A 17,161-nucleotide genomic window follows, 5' to 3' on the forward strand; every position below is an offset into this window, starting at 1 on the left:
GAATTTATTGGCTGCAGCCAGTAACAGAAGTCCTAGAAATCATCACGGTATGAGTTCTCAGGAAACTGCTCAATTTTACACAGCAAGTCGTCCCTTTTTATGCCAAAAATCATATTCCAGACAAATACCTAATATTTACAAACTGTCCAATCACATGTATTCACACCAAAGGTATCGCATGACAGTAAAACCCACTTTTCAGTTGCCCAGCCCATGATCAATCATCGGTCAAACCCAACATTCTTCTTTAGAAAGGTCGAACGAACCCATAATAAAAAAAAGGCCACAACCCAATCATAAATAGACCATAAAGAAAGGAGCAGGAACAGGTGAGAGTAGGATAAGGCATATTTGTGTGCAATAAAACTTTACGACGTCCTGTGCTCTGATCCTTAATCTTGATCAGCTAAAGGGCAGGAACTGGTTTAACAAGGTCAGCTTCAGGCAACAGGGTCAGTTCACTCAGGTCAAACAGGAGTCAGCACGAACTGGAGCTATGGTGTACATGTGACCGTAAAAAGACTAGTTCAGCCACAGTCATCGGCCTATGTGAGGGCAACCACAAAATGGCTGCCATACACAAAATGGAACCCAAGGGTTCAGAACAAAATCCCTAAATACGTAGTGAATCCATCGGTCTAACGTGATGAAAACACTCATACTTGCCGCACTAACTAGTTACGGTTCGCTAATATCAAATTCGTAACGAAACCATGCTATTTATAAAACGGGTTCAGAATTCACGGAACCACACTTTTTGGTATAATCTCGGTTCAAAGCAAGTTGCTAGGACTTCATGACACCAAAGTTTTGTTTTAAAACAGTTGTTTCTTCAGGACACAATACAATACAGAGACCACTCCCTTATAGATGCCCCATGTTGTGATCAATCAGAAAGACTGGTAATATCCATCAATACATGTTATCTTACGTGAAGACCATAAAATAAAATACATTAAAGATCTCATATTTCCTGGCTGCCTTGTACTGTTCCTTACCTGTCTATTTCATGGTGGAAGGAGAAGTGCATTAAAGTGCTGCACTGATTCTGTCCAGTTGATTTCTTGTTTGTTATTTCCACACAATGCAGTATGTTTTCATCGTTGTGCACCTCGAGACCAGTCTGCAACCCCATCTTTGCAAACACAAGCTATTGAATTCAGATGTTTCTACCGGAAAGGCACCTTTCTAGTGGTTTAACAAAAGACTCTGCAGCCCCTGCTGTGCAGGGGGGGCCCCAAGCTCCAGGGGACCCCCTCAGAAAAAGTGGCAGATGGTAGGTCAGGGAGGGGGGGAACCTCCATGTACTTTGCAGTGGTCCCCTTAGGTTTTGTTAGACCACTGCACCTTCAGAGCGATTGACCTGACTGACAGAGGCCAGAAAACTTTCCTTCCTATTAACTATCATTAATGTTACTGAAACTAGGAGTAGGAAGGGGCAAGCCAGGAAACCTCAGGCTATCATTAATTAACATCCATGTCTGAATGCCACACAGGAAATCCTGATTACTTTGGTATTTCACAGATCAGCAAAACCTTTAGATAATGACCTCCTAGAATATGTTCTTCTATTGTAAGGTAATTCTTTAACATCCTTTTCATATATAACATTTATTCTAGAGGTGTGTGTTTACATTCTCCATACTAACATTAGACTGCAATTGTTTCAAACTACAAATCATCTCTCAAGGGCTAAGGTGGATCATAAGGGAGTGGGAAGGGGCGAGGAGGGACTGGGAGTTTGCGAAGCTGTCCTCCTTAGGAAATTAGTAACCCTGGGCATAATGTGCATAGCGGGGCCACACGGAGTGCCACAGAGTTGGCAACAAACTCTGTGGAACTCCGCATAGCTACACTATGCGGCCTCAACCCCCCCTATTAAGATATACCTTAACACTAACTTAAAACCATTAAAAACCACTTGTCTTTTAACCTCGTCGACCACCAGTCTGCCCTCCTCCTCTTCTTCGCTATTAGAAATACTGCTTAAGAAAACTGTGCATGCGCGCATCCCTGCACATGCGTATTTCTCAGAAGTTTTCTTAATCAATATTTCTAATGGCAAAGAAGAGGAGGGCAGCCCAGGGACGCCGCGGTTAAAAGGTAAGTGTTTATTAATTTTTTTAAGTTAGTGTTAAGGTATATCGGGGTGGAGGCGGGGGGCGGGCCAACTCCGCTCCACTGCGGAGTGTGTGGAGTTTTGCCTACTCCGCATTCTCCACGGAACGTGGAGTAGGCAAAACTCTGCACACTCCTCGGGTGGAGCGGAATTCTCCGCCCACAATTAGAAATAAGCCACAAATTACTCGACCTGGGGTGTTTCGAAAATACCAGCCTGGCGATAGTTTATATGTTTCCTCTATTTGGCTAAGTAAATTCTCAAGGATCTCCTGAAACATACAGACATGCATTACATCTGCCTAATACAGCTATCATATCTGCTTTTGTTAGTATAAATCTACTTTGTAAAGCTTATTTAAAAAAAATTGTGAAAATCCTGTAAAAATTCCCATAAACCAATGCAACTTTGTCCCAGTACTGCAAATATATTGGATGTGCTTTCAGTTTATCTGGAGATAGGAAAATATGTTTTAAAAAAACTGTATGGAGAAGGGTGTTGCACTAGTACCTCAGATGATTTACGAATTATATTACAATTTTATCATTCACTGCATCTTCCAAAGTACTAATCCTGATCGATAACTCTGTAACTCTGCCTTCCATCTTGGTGCCTCCTCAAACTGCTTCAAAAACGGAGGAACGTGCATGCAGCAAACATACGCCTTGCCTAATTGAACATTACCCATGCTCCTTTAACTAATGTCTGCAGATTCCCCCTTTTATTTAAGTATTTTCAGCAGTAAAAACAAGAATTCCTGAGCCTTGCGGAAAATAGAAACTGGTAACCTTTTTCATGGTTTGTGTAGTGAAGTCACAGGCGGAGCAGCCCACAAAATTGTGCATTCTCTTTCGATCATGTTACAGTAAATATCATATTATGATGTTTGTACAACTATGCTGTTTGTACAATGAACAAAAGAACTTCCTTACCAGAAAAGTTTCCATAATCACATTCCACTGATTCACAGTTCTTTCTCAGAATTTATTTGCGCATTTGTTTAGAGGGGGTGGGATGAAAAAAATAGCAATTTAATTAAAAAAGCATTGTGTTATTATCTTTTCATTTAGATGTGCATATATGGTTTAAGGAAAATAAAAATAATCATAACGTCTGCCCTATTTATTTTAAGCAATCTTTGTTCACCCAAAAATTATTGCACTTTCTATATCCCTGAAAATAAACTTTCTTGAAGGGTTATAGGGAGGAAACTTTGCTGCACATATAAAAAGTAAAGTAACTACACAATGTAACGCACACACCCAGCACTACCCCCCCTTTAGAAAAAATGCCTTAACTCATGAACAACTCCCTTTTGAATATATGGTATGATCCATTAATATTCTATATTGCATTCTTTTTCAGATAAATGATGAGGTTCTTGATAATTTGTATGACAATTTCAAGATCAAAATTCACAGCCAAGACATCAGAGTTGTACATCTTAGTTTTGTAGTTACCTACTACCTCTTTAGTGTCCTGGGGTGTCATATACAAATAACACGTTCTAAAAATGTCTATTCCTCTGGACATTCAACATAACCTACTGTTGAGGGGTGAGTGCTGTTATACGAAGATCAGCAGAGCCTGCCTGCAAACGTGTCAGCAGTGTCACCATCTGTGAAGGTGGGCAATATAGTTTCATTGCCTCCTCAACCCCTTTCTGGTACCATTACTTATTAAATGAGGTTTCCCATCTCATTTACTAAATAAAACTAAAATCCAATATATCTACATTATGTTCAAGATCCCATCCAGATAAAGGTTTGTGTCATTAATGCTTTCGTTCAGAATGCAATATATCTGATACCCAAAATCATAGGAGTGAAAGGCTGCTATTGCAGTGTCATTCTAGCTTAAAAGTCATCAGGGGTGTTCATACCATAAATGCATTTTAAGACACTGAATTGATTCCTGAAGATTTATTTCAAAATGGAAACTCCTCAACAGACAATTCCATTAGTATCTCCTTTCCAATGGATGACAACAGTATAGCTTCAGGATGCATACCTATGTTCTTCCGTGTTTCCACCCTATCAGAGATTCCTAAGGTTTGCTGTTGTAGAAGGTCATCACTGGCAGTTCTGAGTACTTCTCTTTGGCTTAACTTCCTCACAAGAGATATTCACAAAGATTTTAGTACCGTTACTAGCTATTTTCCAGAGCAGAGGTACTTTAAAGCATCTTTACCTGAATGACAGGCTCATACATTCAGCATCAAGGACCAGTGTCCAAGAACAAACAGAAACAGTATGTCAAGTACTGTAAAACCAAAGATTTTCAATCAATCTCAAAATCCCATGTGGTCCCAGTTTAAGATTTTGAGCTCATCATGGCTAGGTTCCATACTCATCTGGGTTGTGTATTCCTTCCTAAGTCAGGTGCTGTGAAATTGCTCTGTTTGTCCGAACTGCGAAAGAAAAGGGAGCCTTAGCAAGAGAATGGCTCAGAATACAAGGCCACATTGTAAGTCCTATGGGGGCGTTACTTACTGCCCAAGGAAGATGGTGGTGTTTTGGTGAAGCTCTGTGGGAAGGTGCACACTAAGGAGCTGCTGAGGTGATTTCCCTTGGTGACTTGTCTTCTCAACTTTGTCTCAATGTTTTGAGCCGATGCAAAATCACTGACCACCCTTTTCCCGCCTAAGGGAGAGCATTTTCAGCTAAACCAGCTGAGTGCCTCTCTCTCCTCAGAAGACCCACCATCTACCCAGGGTCAGAGCGGCACTGCTGGCGCTGACTGGGCACAATGCTCATCAAGGTACTCTCCCGATGCTCACATGTAACCTCCTCTAATCCGGTCAGGAGGTTTTTAAAGGACCCTCACACCATTATAGACAATGCATGTTTGGTTATTTATTTTCAATGAGGATTCATTAAGAGCCATAAAAGTTTCAGCCAATATGCTCAGTCTTCCTAATTTTCCTCAGCGTCATGAATGTCCTGTTTGTCAATGAGGTGTGAAGATCCATTACTTGGATATTAAGCCTGGGTCTCTTGTTTATTATGTGTTAACCACACATAGGGGCCGATTATGATGGCGGACGGACCTGAGTCCGTCCGCCACCATAGAGCAGGAGGGAACCTTCGCATTGCCTGCGGAGTTCCCTCCTGTGCAATTAGGATGTGACCGCCACCCTGGCGGTCACATCCTTTATTTTTACCATTGCGGCGGGTGCGGCTTCAAGCTGCATCCGCCGCAATGGTAAAAATGCACACATTGCATTTGTATGCAGAAAGCGGCAGGCACCGTGCGGTGCCTGCCGATTTCTGCATACAAATGCAGGGGAGTGCCATAGGTACCCCCCATGTGCACCCCCCACCCCCCTTCACCTAGGGGGCCCGCAACGGGCCCCCGCAGTGAAGTTACACATGCTTTTCCACGGCGGAAAACCCGCCGCGGAAAAGCATTTTTTAAAGCCCTTCCTAATATGGCGGACGGTGTCTGAGAGACACCGCCACCAGATTAGAGCTTTTCCGCCGCGGTTGTAAGCCAACCGCGGCGGAAAAGCTACTGACGGAAACCAGGACCCATCAGCCATCCTAATGTGGCGGTGGGTCTTTGGTGGGTCCGCTGCGGTTTTTCCGCATCCTCCGGGCCGGCGGTGGCTTCCGCCGGCCCGGAGGATGCGGAAAAAACGCAATCATAATAGGCCCCATAGTCAGGATTTCTTCTCCTCATGGATATGTGTGGCCTTGAATAGAGTTTTCTACACTTGAAAGTGCAATTTTCCTCATTCCAAGCAGATTTTTTCATCATTTCACAGCTTCCTCATATTTCTGAGTGGAAAACTCATAATTTAGCTTTTCTTCCTGCATGTGGTCTGCAGGCATCTACCTATTATTCATGACATGTTTTTCCTACATAAAATCTTGCTGAATGGTTTTGTTCATGAGTAAGCATGCAAGACCTAAACAGCGTCTGCAGAATATGCCTGTTAAATATCTCAAACATTCCACTGTGGTCCAGTGACATGTTATAATGGGAGGACTCCTGCTCTAATCCAATATGTGGAGCTTTTTCCTCTGCGTCAACTGCCACTTGTACTTCAACTTCTTGACAACGAACCTGAAATAAGCCTTCAACCTAAAGGCTAAAAAAAGAAGACCCGCCATCTCCTACACAACTGTCTCCTATTACCTCAATTGAGCTTCTGTCCGAAGAGATCAGAGTCTTATGCCCTTATATGGAAGAGACGAATGCTAAATTACAATCTCTAGGTGATCGGTGTTCCCATAAGGAGGAGAGGGTGACTGTAACAGAACATCAAATCTTCTTTCATAGTGAATTCTCTTCAGTCACAAGTCCTCACCCTACAGAAGCATGTTGAGAATCTTGAAAATCGAAGTAGGTGAAATAATTTGCAAATTTACGGTTTCCCAGAGGGGACTGAGTGAACTAACCCCATCTTGTACTTTAAAAGCTTTCTTCCTAAACTTCTTAATTTATTGGATGGGTCATCACTTAACATTCACCGAGCACACAGGCTGGGACACCCTTTTGTAGCAGCATCCACTTAAAAAACAAAAACCCAGAGGAGTTATTCTTTATTTCCTGGAATATATTGGCCTCCTCTGTGACCAAATGAATTAAATGCTTTTTCTGGTCAGGATGTGATCTTTATTTTACTCAAGATTTTGCAAAAAATACTGCAGATTGACGCAAAGAACTTTTAAATTTGTGACCAGTGCTCCAATCTTTGGGTGATCGTTTTGGGATCTTTCACCTGTGCACTTTCAAAGTCACCTACAAGGATAAAATAGCAACATCTGAAGATCCCAATCATTTTGAGGCTTTTTTTGACTCATGCCGACCTGACAATATGGACACTTCCATATCTACGAAGTCTTAAACAGCATATTTACATTCACATGTTTTATTTATGATGTTGATTGTTCCACAAACCAATAATTTTTTCTCATGTTGTTATGATAATATCAAGTTGGTATTTCTGAGCATTGATGATATATAAGTATTTTACCCTATATTTTTCATGTCTTTTTCCCCACAAATAATGTTTACCCATATGTCCCAGTGCTTTTCCCCTGATCCATCTCCTTCAACTTTCATGAACCAGTTTATCCCTGCTGACTGGACATGCCTTCTTGCCCATCTGGTCTCCCTCCCACCCTCATCACAGTGCGCCTAGGTATGTCTCCCTTTCTTTTTGTTTGTGGTTTTTTAATGTTGTCTTTTTTCTTTCCCTTCCCTTTGCGTATATTTTCTTTCCTTTTCCTTCTTTTTCCTGCTGCATGTCACTTATCCTATTGTACCTCTTTTAACATTTTCCAACTATTATTAGACTGTTTTTCCTTTACAATGTCCTGCTTCTTCCTTCATACATGGCTATTGTCCTTTACATATAATATTATGTCTGATTTTACTTTTGTATGGTTCTTTTCTAATGGCTTGAAAACTGATATCCTCGAATGTCAGAGGTTTAAACTCCCATATTAAGCTACAGAGAGTATTGACACATTTATTTAAGCTTGGTGCACAGATTGCTTTTTTGCAAGAATCTCACCTTACGGAGACAGAGCCTTTGAAATTGAAAAGGGGATGATGGGGTGGAAGTCTTTTTTGCACGAGGTACTGATAAAAATAATGGTTTTGTAATCCTTTGTCATAAATGTCTTCATACCCAATTTATATCACAAGAAACTAGTGTTGACGGTAGTTGGATCCTGATCAAATTATTGATTAACAAAGTGCCAATTGATTTAATGAATATATATGGACCCACTGTTCCAGACTGTCATTTCTGGGCTAATATTGCTTAAATAATTTTACAACACCTGGATGATAATTTTGTACTTGCAGGAGACTGCAATCAACTTGGGAACCCTTTTATCGATAGACACTCTACATCACATTATGTACCTAACAAATCACAGAAATTTTTTTTTCACACTATTAAACAACGCAATTTAATAGATGCCTGGAGGCTTTGTTATTTCACATTGCGCAAATATTCTTATTTTTCCCCTGTACATCACACACAATCAAGGATTGACAAGGAATAACAAAGACAGTAAAAACATAGTGAAACATAGATTCGCTGACCATGCTTTTTCCAAGTGGTCTAAGGAGGTAGCGATCAAGCACACTATCTGTTACTATCATTCCAAGCTTGCCACGGTTGACATGCCACTGTACCTTACATTAGAGCTAACCCGTTGGGAGAGGTCACTCCTATTTAGATTTAGATCAGGGACGGCTGGTGTTTGGTTTGTTTCCATGAACCGCCAACCCCTTGCCCCTATAATGGAGGGAGAAACAATATTTGTTACATTTTATGTTTTTCTGTGGATTTTATCATTATTTTCGGAAATGTAGAGTGGCTCTAACTCATCTTCAAATATTAAACCGCCCAGAAATTTATTACAGTGTCTTTTGTTTCTTTATGAGGCTATCCGTTGCGGAAAATCTATGGAGGGGGGATACTAGGGCTCCTTTTACCTGCTGGCAGGGGTTCTTCTTTTTTCATATTTTTCTTTGTCATAACTTGACCCAACCTTATATGCTGAAGATATAGGTTCTATCCTGATATCTGATCTTGCCCGTTTTCTATTCAATTAGATATCTTATCCAAATCCACATCTCCAAAGCGGTGAAGATTTAACAATTCGTTAATGCTAGATTCATCATTTACCTGTTCTTTTACCTCCTTTTTTCATGATTATTTTTAATTTAATAACACAGTAGGCATACCCTTTCACACTACATGGGATGTGTTTAATGACTCAGCTTGTGATTTCATTATTAATTTTGTATCCAGAAAACTGAAGCTTTCCCAAAATTAATCCAAGCTAATTTTAGATGACATCAAACAGTTTGAACACACATATTACACTTTAGGAACTCAAACAACTTTACAACAACTTATTAAGGCCAAAAACACTGTAATAAAATAACAACTGACAACTCATCTTCTTACCTTCTTAAACCTAGCGCTAAATTGTGTGGCAGCCAGAATGAAACGGGAAAGATATTAGCAAATTATCTCAAAATCAAACAACAGAAGCTATGTATTGAATCTATTACAGTAAAACATCCCATTACAAAGACTTAGAAATCCTAAAACCATTTAAACAATTTTATGACAATTTATATACACCAAAGTATTCTTATTTCAATTCAGAAATCCTGCATTATTTATCCTCCACACAAAAACCTCCTTCTTCAAAATTAGATTTTCCTCCACTAGAATCAGATATCAAGCAAACGCGGGCGCTAGGTGGTGCACATCCAAGATGGCCGCACACCCGTGAGGCTCTGGAAGCTTGGCGATCAAATCTATAATTTCTCCTGCTTTCTGCCTTTGCTGTTAAAGTCCTAATGCTATCTAGCTGCCCTCTACACATTCTGCATCCTGAGGCGAAAAAAATCGGTGCTCTTGCAGCCCTGTGGACCTGATTGCGGGCCGCTGCACACTGCGAACGCTGCTGCTGTTGCTCCCGTTGGAGGTCAGATCGGCCGGAGCGGCTAATCAAGCCCCGCGGCTCTACACGTGTGACTAGGCCATATCGTGGCCTGGCGCGGGCCGGAGCCCCTACGTAAACACGATCATCTCTCCTACTGTTTCCCGGATCGAGGGGCTGCCGATGCCTCCCTCTGGACCTGCCCGCTCCACCACTTGAATACCTGGGGTGCGGATTGTGCCAGCGGTGACACGCTGTGACACCTACGTGGCGGTCTCTTTCCACGCCTCCCAGCCCCGTGAGTACCGCTCAGCGTGTTCCGCATTCTGACACCCTGATACCTGCGGGCTGGGTTGCGGCCTCTTCTCCTGATGCACCGTGCCTGGGGCCACTGCACCTCCTCCCATTGTGAGACTGCCTCTACAGCCCCTGACAGCCTTGGACTTTCGCATGTGCTGCCGCCATCCCACGCTTTGACTCTCCCGCTACTGGCTCACGCTACTCTCTGCCCGCTGACGGCCTGAGACTCGAGCCTCCTCGCTATTAAATCCCGCGTCTGCACACGCTTGATTGGCACTGCCCTCTGGACCTTGGTGTTTGTGCATCCGCGAGCATGTCTGGAGACCCATCGCTCTTGTTCTTCTGCTGCCACATCCTCGCCTGCAGCACGCTTGCTGCTCCTACAAAGATACTGCGCCCATCATCTAAGGACCTTTCCCCCCTGTGTACTTCGCTGTAGGCTGCGTCGTGTTGGATGGTTGACTGCAGCTACCTTTTAATGGATGATGGCCTTCTCCTCCTAGATACTGCCCCGCAGCGCTTTCCTTACGAGGCTATTGGCCCTCTCCTCCTGTGCTGACCCACGTGTCCAGATCTATACTCGGCCTCTCGCTGGGCAATATCTCCTCACTTAGACTATGCGGGAATTTGTGTGTCTGGCGAGGTGCAATAGGAAAGCCGGATGGTCGCCAGCCCCTATTAACATTTGACGCCCCGAAAAAAGCAGAGATGAGATCAGCCTCTGCGGAACCTACCTCTGCTGTCATGGAACATGTGCAGCCCTCTACACAAGCTACTGAGAATGACGTTAAATCCCTACTGCAGCACAGTATCTCGAACTGGTCTGGAAAAATGGACACCATGAATAATCGCTTAGATTTCTTGGTGCAAAAAGTAGACAAGCATGATGGCCAGCTGAAAGAGGTGGAGCAGCGTATATCCGAGAACAAGGACGCCGCTGCCTGGATGCAGACACAGATGGCGCAGATGGATGAGTTGCTAAAGGCGATTGTGACCAAGAACAGGGACATTGAAGCCAGGAGCCACCGCAGAAATGTCCGCATCATTGGTATTCCTGAGATTACGAACACTGGGGCATATGGAGGACTATAATGAGCGCCTCCTACGAAGCACTTTTGGGGATGGCTCCTTCTCGACGCACTTGGTGATTGAACGTGCACATCGCTCACTCGGCCCACGACCCCCACCCGGTGAGGCCCCTCGGCCTATCATCGCACGCCTTCTCAAATACAGGGATCGTGATGTCATGCTCCAGAAGGCCCGTGAGCTGAAACCGCTGCAGTTTGAGGGCAATACCTTCATCATCTACCCAGATTTTACATTAGTGGTGCAGGAAGCACACCGGAAATTCCTCGCTGTCAAGCAGAAACTTTGCAAGGCCCAGATTGAATATGCATTACTATATCCCGCAAGGCTTCGCATTACGCATAATGGCACACATGTTTTCTGCACCAACGTGCAACAGGTCGACGACTTTTTGAAAACCATCACACGCGTTCTCCGCGACATGATCAAGACTCCGGACCATCATCATCGCCCAGCAACTAGGCAGGAGCAGCTGATCCTCGTCACTGTTTCACCCATCCAGGGCTGGTACCGCTCCTCATGGCGCTGGTCTACACTATGCTGAAACACTTCCACTTGAGGCACCACTCTCTGTGGACAGCTGCCACTCCTGTCAGTCATCTTGGACTAGATCAACGCTCCTCCTCTGAATCACGGACAGATAAGTTACTGGCAGACTTCATTTACTGATTTTAGTTCTCACTATGTTTCTGTATCATTCGCCACATTGCAGGTAGCACTTTAATTGCTCGTCAAGCACCCCTTTCCTTGATGCCGCGTATTCCCAGTCAGGGGTTGACATCCAGGGACTGTGTTGCAGATAGTGGCTGGTTAGGGGATGGGTCCACTGCCCCCTGGCGCACCCCTCATGGCAGATCCCCCCTGTTACTTTTTTCTTTCCGTTGTATATTACGCTTACTGGTTTCTGTTCAACTGGTCTAATCTTGGTAGAGTGGTATGGTCATGTTACTTAGGTTGGTGGTGGGTTGGGTATTGTTACTTTACTTTGGACACAATGCATTGATGCCAATTACGCTGGGAGAGACATACTGGACTAGACACTGGATCCCTCGCCTTAGCATACACTGTACACATACAGCTAGATACACTCGTCATAACGTGCTGCGACACTTTCCTTTACAACATCAGCACACTTATTATCTACCATTACTACATATGCCACGCCCATGCAGACAAATCCACTTTGCATTAAACTAATCACATGGAATGTAAGGGGCCTGCGTGAGCCTCACAAGCGACGACAGATCCTAGCCTACTTAGAAAGACACCACATACAAATAGCCAAGCTCCAGGAAACGCACATGGACCCTAGGTGTCCATCAAGCTTTGGCTCCAGATGGGCCTCTGTGCAGGCGTTCTTGTCATACTCCACATACTCACGAGGCACACTTATTTTAATTAAAAGAAACTCGACGTCTATATTGGGGGGCACATATAGCGACCCCTCTGGTCACAGCTGTCTACTCTGGGGTAACCTAGCCACACAATCTGTCACCCTCGCCTGCAGCTATGGTCCCACCTCGAATGATCCTGGGCACTTCACGAAGCTATGGGGACACATACTAAAGATTGGCTCTACACATGTCATATGGGGTGGGGACCTTAATACTGTACTCTGCCCTTCTATGGATCACTCCAAGCCCCAGCCACACCACTATACACATGCTTGGGATGCCCTCTCTGGGTTGCTCACCGAACATGTTCTTGTGGACGCCTGGAGACATGTGCACCCTGCCACTAAAGAAGGCATTTACTACACAACCGGACATGCAACATGGTCTAGGCTCGATTACTGGCTGTGCACCCATTGTGTGGCCCCAAGGATCAAAACAGCTACTCACCTGGTACGCACCTACTCGGACCATGCGCCTGTGTGCCTTGAGTTGTTGCCTCCTAATGCTGTTTTCACCCCCCCCACTGCTGGAGGCACTATTAGATTCTGTGTTCCAAGCAGAACTGGGGGAAGAGATTGAAGTTTTCTTCACTAGGAACAAGGACTCGGTCGATGATGTAGGTCTCCTTTGGGAGGCGTTCAAAGTTACGGTCAGGGGCATTTGTATCTCCAAAAGTTTAGGGGTGCTTTGAGACATTAGAGGGAACCTGAAGCATCTTGAACTTGATATGTGGGCCGCTGACTCTGGCGCCGCGTGTGCCGTACTCCGCGAGAAGCTCACAGACTATACTGACACTGCGAATCGGGAGGTAACGTTTAGGGGCAAGTATTTCACTGCCCGCCATTATGGCGAGGGTGAGCGACCTGGCAGAGCACTTGCTAGTGCTATCAAAACACCCCGGTTTTCGAACTACGTCCTAGACGTGGTGGGCAATTACGGTATATGGTATAGGGACAGCTTAGACATCCTACAAATATTTACTGAATACTATTCGGAACTATATAGCTCACAAAGTGCAACCCTCCCTTGATTTCTCTCCCTATTTAAAAGACATAGCGCTGGGATGGCTCGGTGACTCTCAACGCGAATTCCTCATGGCGCCCTTTGAGGATGATGAGGTGTGCGACGCTATAATGCAGATGGCATCAGGGAAGGCGCCTGGCACTGATGGGCTTCCCGTCGATTTTTATAAAATGTACATTAACCAATTACTTCCCGCACTCAAGGAAGTCTTCCTCGAGGCCCACGAGACTCTAACTTTCCATAGCTTCATGAGGAGAGCACTTATTACGTCATTGCTGAAGCCTGGCAAACCCGCTGATCGGTGCGAGTCGTATAGGCCGCTTTCCTTAATCAAAATGGATGAAAAAATCCTGGCAAAATTGGTGGCAAATTGACTTCGCCTACTGATGGACAAGCTAGTGCTCCAGGATCAGGCCGGGTTCATACCAGGCAGAGCTACGTCCCATAATCTCCGGACCCTATTCTCTATCCTACAGACAGTGGACCCAAGACTGCGACTGATAGCGGTATTTTCAGACGCCTCAAAGGCTTTTGACATACGTCTCCCTCCATCTCACTCACTCGCGGCGCGCGTCAGGGGTGCCCGCTCCCGCCCCTTTTATTTGCCCTCCTCATAGAGACTCTAGCTGCTAAAATTAGACAGCATTATAGTAACGTGGGCCTTTGTTGCTTTCTCCGCACGGTACTCATATCCCTATATGCGAATGATGTGTCCCTATATGTCAAGGACCCACAATGCAATATTAACCCACTCCTACACGAGTTTGTCCAATTTGGGGAACAATCCGGAATCCACATCAACCTGGCCAATTTGCAGATATTCCCACTGACCAGTTCAGTCACTCCCTGTGACACGGATTTTCCAGTAGAGTGGTGAGAGGACAATGCTAAATACCTGGGGATCTGCGTGACGACGGACCGGGACGAGTTAATGGGAATTAACTATGCTTGTGCAATGGAGCATATTACGGGCTGCATCACTCGATGGATTGCCCTCCCCTGACCATGGCTGTGCGCATCTCCCTTATAAAAATGGTGATACTTCCCAAGTTTTTATACCTTTTTTTAAACATTCCTTATGAGCCGGGATGGCATTTTGTTGCCACCCTACGATCAGAATTGATTCAACTTGTGTGGGGCGGCCAACAGCCGCGCATACAGTGGACCGTGTTGCTCTGTCCCTACTCCCAAGGTGGCTTCAATATTCCTAACTTCGAGCGCTACTACCTATGTGCCCAGGCTCAATACGCCCATTACTGCTTTCTTCCACCTCGATACACACCTCATGTGGCCACCGAACACTGGCTCGCAGACCCCATCCCGTTGGACGGTGTCCTTCTTGCCCCCATTAAGCCTCTTGACCGCGTTCCTCACTCTGTGGACTGTGCGCTCATGGCTTGGTCTTGCATCCTGAGTTGCATGCACGCACCCAGCCTTTACTCCCCCCTCCTTTCACTCACATGCTATCCAGAAATATCGCTGCTACAAGAAGGGCTCTTCAAAAACACTGCACGTAAATGAAACATTTCTGTTGTGGGGACCTATACAGTAATGGCAAATTCCGGACCCTTCAACAACTGTGCCCTGATCCTCCGCCGACCACTATGTAAATGTTTTTATATGCTCGCCTTCAGATGGGCAATGGCACTATTGAAAGTAAACGATAATGATCTCGGCTAATAGCCGACTCTGTATCATACATTATAGATTTTCACACCGCAGCTATTACACCCCATTTACACTACACAAATTTGGGTTGAGAGATACACATAGGTTTGATAGATGCAAAATGGAACATGCTGATTTTCTACACCTTGCCTGGGACTGTCCAAAAATCCAAACCTATTGGACCACAGTCTTTACAGCCCTGGACTCTATGGTTTGTGGTCTCTCTCGAGATCTCCACTGTTAGCTCTCTTAGGATATACTGAACAACTCCCTGCCAATCATCGGAAGTTTGTTTCCTTCTGTCTTGTTCTGCCTAAATGACGCATAGCCTGTCGTTGGGGTAGGGGTCGGGCACCAAAATTTAAGGACTGGCTGTCGGACATGATCCTATGGCAAGACCAATTTGCACTTATCCTGAACTGCTCCCCTGTTCCTCTCGGCCTGAGACATTTTGGGTCCACTGCAGACATATTTGTTGGAACACCGCTACACTGACGCTGCCTAGTTTCTAAGATCACCACTCATTACCCAGGCATTTACCCAACACGGAGCGCTCTGTTCCTCCCTTTCAATGCTCTTGTCAGACAATAACTGTTGTCTCATATACTGTTTAGAGCCACTGACATATTTGCTCTGTTGCAGTCTGTAATGACAAATGTATGATGTTCTGATTATTCCTTGAATTATTGTCATTCTTCGGTAGTATATAATGGTCTCCACTGTTAACATGTGTACTTGTCGTGTTACACGCACTGTCTTTTTGCTATGTCCTCCCAATTGCCCCAGCTATGTATCCTTTACATATATTGTGCTCTTATTGTCTGTTCCTTGACTGAAAATAAATTCAATAAATAAAGTTAAAAACAAGAACGCCGATTTTAGATGGCTTCTGAACACGAGAGTTGATCACTCGCCTTGTGACACAAGTTTCATTGAGCATTATCATAAGCACAAGCTTCGTGATTTAAGTGGTACTGAGCATTAACATTGGATGGACTAATGCAAAAGGTCTGATTTTTAAAGATTTGAACGAGCAGCGACTGATGCTCGCCTCCCTAGTGGGTGAACTCTTACATCCCGGGTGTGAACATTACCACTGGGATACCTAGTGAAGACACGCCACTAGTGAAGATACGCCACTTGTTCCCTCCATTTTAGGGGTCATCAAGATCCCTGGGTTGCCCTCTATTTCTAGTCCTGATGAAGACTCGCATGGCCCAGGTCTAACTTACCCAGAGGCCCTAAGACGAGTCGAAACATCGACGCTCCCCTTTTTTTGAAACCTGGATCCTAGGACACTCTATCATGTGCAAATATTAATGGAAGCCATGTCCTGAGAAATGTTGTATAGAATTGATATTTGAGGCCAGGTTCATTGTAGGACGGTGAAACGTGTAACCGGTCCTGTGTATAGTATTATTGTGAATAATTTTATGTCAGCATCTGAATTTCATCTTCCCTTATCACTTTTCACTATCCTAATCACTCTTTGCTCTTTGCACGCTCCTTTGAGGGCAACCTATTGAGGTACAATTGTAATTATTTCGCATTTAATTAGAGAAACAATGAATTAAAATTGTCTCTGGTTTTGTAATTATTGCTGTTGCATTTTCTTTCTCCTTTGTGAACTTTGTGCATTGATTGATTAGAGTGGATTGAAGGGACACACTCTGAAATTATATAGAAATATTGACTATGTACTGATTGATTCAGTTGTTGAAGGAATAGGTCACGGACCACTGTTTTCAATATCGCATTATACCCAGGTCTAGGACTTTTTGGGCTACCCCATTTTGTTAATGGTTACTGTAGTGCAGTGGCGGCAAATATTTGGGAGCCCCTTTCAGACCAAGGCCAATGAGTGTCTGTGAGATATAGGAGACTCCGGGGCCCCATTTCATATTCTGCACAGGGGCTTCATCATTTTGTGCTATTCTACTGCTTTTGGGTGCTAAGAAAATTGGATTAATTGGCAATAGACTGTTAAAAATTCACGGTCCTTAATGCATTTCAGTCTCTCCCCTCTTTCTGATGTGGATCTCAAATACTTAAATCTTTTGTTTTTAGCTGCCAAAGCATTGGAATGCAGATTAGTGGCACTAGGCTCTCTATTTATTCGACACCCTTATTTGAGGATGTTTTCAGACAGA

Source organism: Lissotriton helveticus, chromosome 1_2, assembly GCF_964261635.1.
Source record: "Lissotriton helveticus chromosome 1_2, aLisHel1.1, whole genome shotgun sequence".
In the NCBI taxonomy this organism is placed as follows: Eukaryota; Metazoa; Chordata; class Amphibia; order Caudata; family Salamandridae; genus Lissotriton; species Lissotriton helveticus.